The sequence below is a fragment of the Lygodium microphyllum genome, unplaced genomic scaffold (assembly GCF_053477565.2).
Source record: "Lygodium microphyllum isolate KBCC unplaced genomic scaffold, Lygodium_microphyllum_v1.1.10 scaffold_31, whole genome shotgun sequence".
Classification (NCBI taxonomy): Eukaryota; Viridiplantae; Streptophyta; class Polypodiopsida; order Schizaeales; family Lygodiaceae; genus Lygodium; species Lygodium microphyllum.
This window is the reverse complement of record NW_028229514.1, coordinates 18,421,757-18,426,940: the sequence shown is the minus strand read 5'-3', so window position 1 is coordinate 18,426,940 and position 5,184 is coordinate 18,421,757. Positions and strand designations below refer to the sequence as shown.

Here is a 5,184-nt window from a genome sequence, read left to right as displayed (position 1 = left end):
AAAACATCAAAGATATAATCACCAGCTAACTCAAAAGACTAGGAAGTAATAAAAGATAATAAAGAAGTATGAAGCTTGTAATGGGAGACATAAGAACAAACTTATGGGTATCATAATGATAAAGTTGTCCTTATTTCACAATACCAAAGATATGCAAAATTCCATGATTAGCTTGTCCTTATTACACAATGTCAGAGATATGCTAAATTCCAACCCATAAAGCATTTTTTTGCACCATAAAGATAAATCTGAAACACCATGCTCTTACCAAAATGAGAGATGTGATTTACCATAGAAATAGTGGTTGCACATTCCACTTGTCAACATGAAATGTGCAAATAACCTCAAAGATATTGACACTCTAGGTTAGTTTCCTTCTTAGAAATGTGCCTATGAGAGAGACCCTAAATTAACATTTATTTCAATGGGGAGGGTAGCATACTTTGACTGCAAGTCTGGTATATCCTTCAATTGGTAAGCAATTTTGGAATGACTGAACATGAGGCCTTGAGCTGCACTCATAACAATAGTATGATTGGTTGGGCCCAATTAGATTCCCCTCACACAACTTCATCAAGGCAGATAGTGCCATGTAAGTACATGGGCAAGTAAACATTTCAGTCATATTAGCCAAAGCACCATCACCCATTGGTTCTTCTTTTATAACCTCTTACAATCTTGTCAAAATTTCAAAGGGCATAAACTACATGATCAATGGATACTAAAGCACTAGTTTGAATAGCATATGCAAAAGTGGGGTTGGCCTTCATAGGTGTATAATTATTCCACCTAGTCTTATAATATAGATACACTGGATTGGCATTTGTTATTGCAGCTTGTGCACCAACTAGCCTGGGAATCCAATTAGTCAAGACAAGTTCTTTGCACGTAATAAACACCTAACAGAAAGCATAGATGTTCCCATGATTTCTTCGAGGTACAATAACCCAGTGAGGAATGTCCTACTCAAAATCTCTATGGCTATAGTTTTCTGGCCTTCCAAGTCAAGGCTTTATAAAGAATTAGCCAAGTATATGTGCATTGCTTCTATCACTTCTCAAATTAGATGCATGCACCTATCAAAATTGGTGTCCAAGCTCAATAAGACTACCCCATTGGCATTTTGTTGCACCAATTGGGCAATTCAAATTTTGTTCGCTGGAAGAAACACAATAGGAGGAATGCCAATTGCAGAAAAGTAAGTTGAAAGTGTTACAGATGTATCAATAGTTGATGCACAATTGACATCAATGAGAGGTTTATTCATTTTCCTTAACCTCTTCTCTTGACTCAACAAGACCGTCATGCCAAGATCCTTAAAGCTCCATGTGTGACTAATACCACACTACTTAACCCACAAGTCATTCAAATTCAACATCTCATTGTCAAATTGCTATGCATGGAACAAATTCAAATTCCCTTGAAAAGCATTTACAATATCATCATTGTCCATGTAAGGAAGTACACAATTTTCCTTACTCCAAGCACTTGATCCAAAACGGCCAAGTAGTTTTACTGACATAGGAATCAAATAGAGTTCAAGTACTTCACATCACCTTCCTTAGGGCCTCCATATCATGCTCAACATCAAGAAGCAAACCATCCTTGATTTTGTAAATGACCTTGTCCAACAAATACCCCTCGTCGCGATAGGGTCATGTGGACTAAAAGGAACTTAGTTGGCACAGAAGGTAGTAGGTGGCTCAAACAAACCATGGTGGCACGCATTGTCACAAATGTCAATTGCCTTATTTTTCCTAGAGGTGGAAGTAGAAGAGGCGAGTCTCCATGGGTGATCAGATCTCACGAATAGTGCTCTATTCAGACTCCGCCTCTTTTTACTGGTTTAGCTAAAAACATTTGTCAAAAAATACTATTCGTTAACTCTTCTTACTAGTTCAGCTAGAAAAAACATTATGCAAGCTACATTAGATAGATAACTATGTTATTAAATATTCTCTTTGAGCTTTGCATGGAAAAAAGGTTTCATGCAAAGCATAATACTGTAATTGTGATTTACCATTGCACACCCTAGTAAAGAAAGTGAATGACCTTTGATTGGAGTTTGTAGTAGCCACAAATTTGCATTGGAAATTCTTCTGAGCACTTCCATAGCTATGATAAATGCGAGTACCTCCTACAAATGCATTGAAACATGAGCAAGGGAAATTTTTATTTTAGTGGCCCTAATGCATGCAATTATTTCAAAAGTGTATCAACCATCAAATGCACCCATCAAAATGGGGAAAAATAGACTATCCCACTAACTCATTGTTGTGATAAAAGAACCCTTTACACTAAAAACTTGTCACCATAGCCACCAAATAAGCTTAATCATAGCCACCAAATAAGCTTAATCATCACCATATTTCCAACATCTTAGAAGAGCATCTAGAAAGCTATTTGGGATAGCTACTTCCACTCTAAACACCATCTTCAAAGAAGCACCAATGTCAATGTAGCTCATAGGCATATCTTAGAGATCCACCATCTGCTAGCTCCCTAGAACAACCTCAAGATGACCACAATGTGCCCTTACCACCATAGCCACCAAAGAAGCTTTATCATCACCATATTTCCAACATCTCAAAAGAACCTCTAGAAAGCTAGTTGGGATAGCCACTTCCACTCTAGACACCATCTCCAAAGAAGCATAAATGTCAATGTATCTCATAGACATACCTTGATCATTGATGCCAGGAGGCATATTCCACGGTGGATTCCGTGAGGTTTTACGGTGGATTCCGTAAACTTAGATGACCGGGGCTCATACGCAAAGAGGATTCTTTGTGCGAGAAGTTGATGGGGACGCCTGTCCTTTTCGGGCGTTTCATTAATTTAGTGTGTACATGGGTGATTCCATAGCGGGTGATTCCGCAAAATGCATATTAAATTAATAAACGTTTATGAGTTTAGAGTGCGCACTCGTAATAAATTAAGGTTAGGATTTATTTCTAACCAGTTGATTTATTTATGTAGCTGAAGACTGCTAGGTATTCACTTTTGTCGGTTTAATTGTGTTATTTTACTAACGATTGTGAATGCTTCAGTTGATGTGTAGAGATAGCAGCAGTGGTGGAGGAAAGCATTGGAGTCTAGCGAGTTTCCGTCTAGCGAGTTTCCGATCTTTCGACTATATTTTGATAGGCGCCACGCCTATATTTTGATTATGTCTATAGAGACATCGACTATTTATTATTATTTTGTATGCGCTTATGCGCCTGGATATGTTATTTTTATTTGGACATTGAGATTGGGCGTGCCAGACTCTTTGGGCACCGTCCATTAGCTTTATTTTCCTATTTTTGGTAGAAAGCAAACTCAAAAGCTAAAAGCTTGTCATATTTTTGTAATTGGGCTATTTTTGAGCAAAAAGATTGGAAATATATATTAAATAAATGCTTTGTGAAGCGCTCACACAAGGCATGGGGGAGATTCAACCCAATTTGTCTCTTGTCTCATGTCGTGCTTGCTTTTACATTGGTGTTTGTGCTAAAAAGTAGAGTACTTTGTTCTTGGGGACCTTTGGGAATTCACTACGTGAGCTACCTGCGTCGGATCTGCGCACCAGTGGTATCAGAGCGGAGCAGAGATCAAGGGCTTCCAATCGCTACCAATCTCGGGCGAAGGCGGAGCTCCAGGAACAAACGGCCTCTACAGTCAATCTCGTCGCGAACCGTCGATACAGGCAGACTTCTGGCGATCAAGAACCCCTGTTTCCACTCTCAGATCGCGAAGGACCACTCTCTGTCGGCGGAGGACCACTTCTTCAATTCCTTCATCAAGTCGTGGACAATCAGAGATAAGCTCATATCTTCCATAGCTAAATAAGCTTAAACCTCAAAGTTTCAAAGGCTTAGTTAATTGACTTAAAGCCTATAAAAAAAAAAGAAAAACGAATCAAATCGTGACGGCGGGCTGTTCTGAAGGCCGCGAATTCCGCCGTGGACATCCTCTTGTCCTAAAAAACGCGACGCTTCCTGAGAAGCACTAAGCTACTTACTCCCCTAAGTCATCTAAGGCAAGTCACCTCTGCAAGCTATAAACTCCAGGTCACACCACAGAAGTCAAGTTCTGCAAGTATTTTCTGATCAAGTTCTTCAAGTCTCGTAAGTCGAATAAGTTCTGCAAGTCTGGAACTCGTCAAGTCACATAAGTCTGCAACTCTGCAAGTCAGACTAAATCAGAACTGACTAACGCTCGAAACTCCTAGAAGACTTGTTCGTTTGCAAAAACTCAGAACTGGAAAGTTGTTCGCAGCAAGCTGTTTTACCTATCTGCAAGTTCGTTGAAGTACTTTCAGCAAACGGAGACAGAAATATTTCAGAATTTCTGAAAATTGAAGAAGAAAATACCCAAAAATACATAGCCTTGTAACCCCAAATTTGAGCTACGCTCATCCCGCTAACTGATTTTGAGTGAGAAAGGTTTGTTGAGTTTTACAGGATGACTACCCCACATATGGATGATCCTATGGCTGAAGACGACCTACCCGAGCCTACCATGGAGCAAAAGCTGGATCTTATCATGTTGCAATTAGACGAAGAGCGAAGAGCTAGGCAAGCCTTGCAAGCGCAATTGACAAAGCTACAAGGAGCGTCCACTGATAAAGAAGAACCTCAAGTTGAAGATTTGATACGCCGTACCATCGACGCCACTCTTGAAGCACAAACCATTCGCAAGGAATCCAAGATAAGTAAACGAAGTTTCAAGTTTCGCACTTTCAATGGCATAAGAGAAGGAAAGACTGTTTTATCATTCATTAGCCAGTTTGATGACTATTTCCATGAGGAAACTTATCCTGAGAAAGATAAAATCAAGTGTGTTACTAATCATCTGATAGATAGAGCATCACTTTGGTGGACTGTCGTCCGCAAGAGCATAGAATGTCCTGCTACATGGGAAGATTTCAAGAAGAAGTTTATGCAAAATTTTCTACCACCGCAATTTCATGAGAAGGCAATCAAGCAATGGGATTTACTACAACAACGCGACCGTGAGCCTATTCCACAGTATACAGAGCGTTTTTGGAAGGCACTTCTACAGCTACGCATGCTTGAAGACGTACCAGAGACGACCCATAAGCGGAAGTACATGTCTGGACTTCTTGGACATTACTACGCTGAGGTGAATATGTTCAAGCCTGCTACTCTTGAAGATGCTATCTCCTTAGCTCACGACACT

The 5,184-nt window shown here is 39.8% G+C and overlaps 1 pseudogene; it reads right to left on the bottom strand.

Moving 5' to 3' along the window:
* Positions 1-390: 390 nt before the first annotated feature.
* Positions 391-2,707, bottom strand: LOC148009388 (threonine synthase, chloroplastic-like; annotated as a pseudogene).
* Between the last annotated feature and the right edge of the window lie 2,477 nt (positions 2,708-5,184).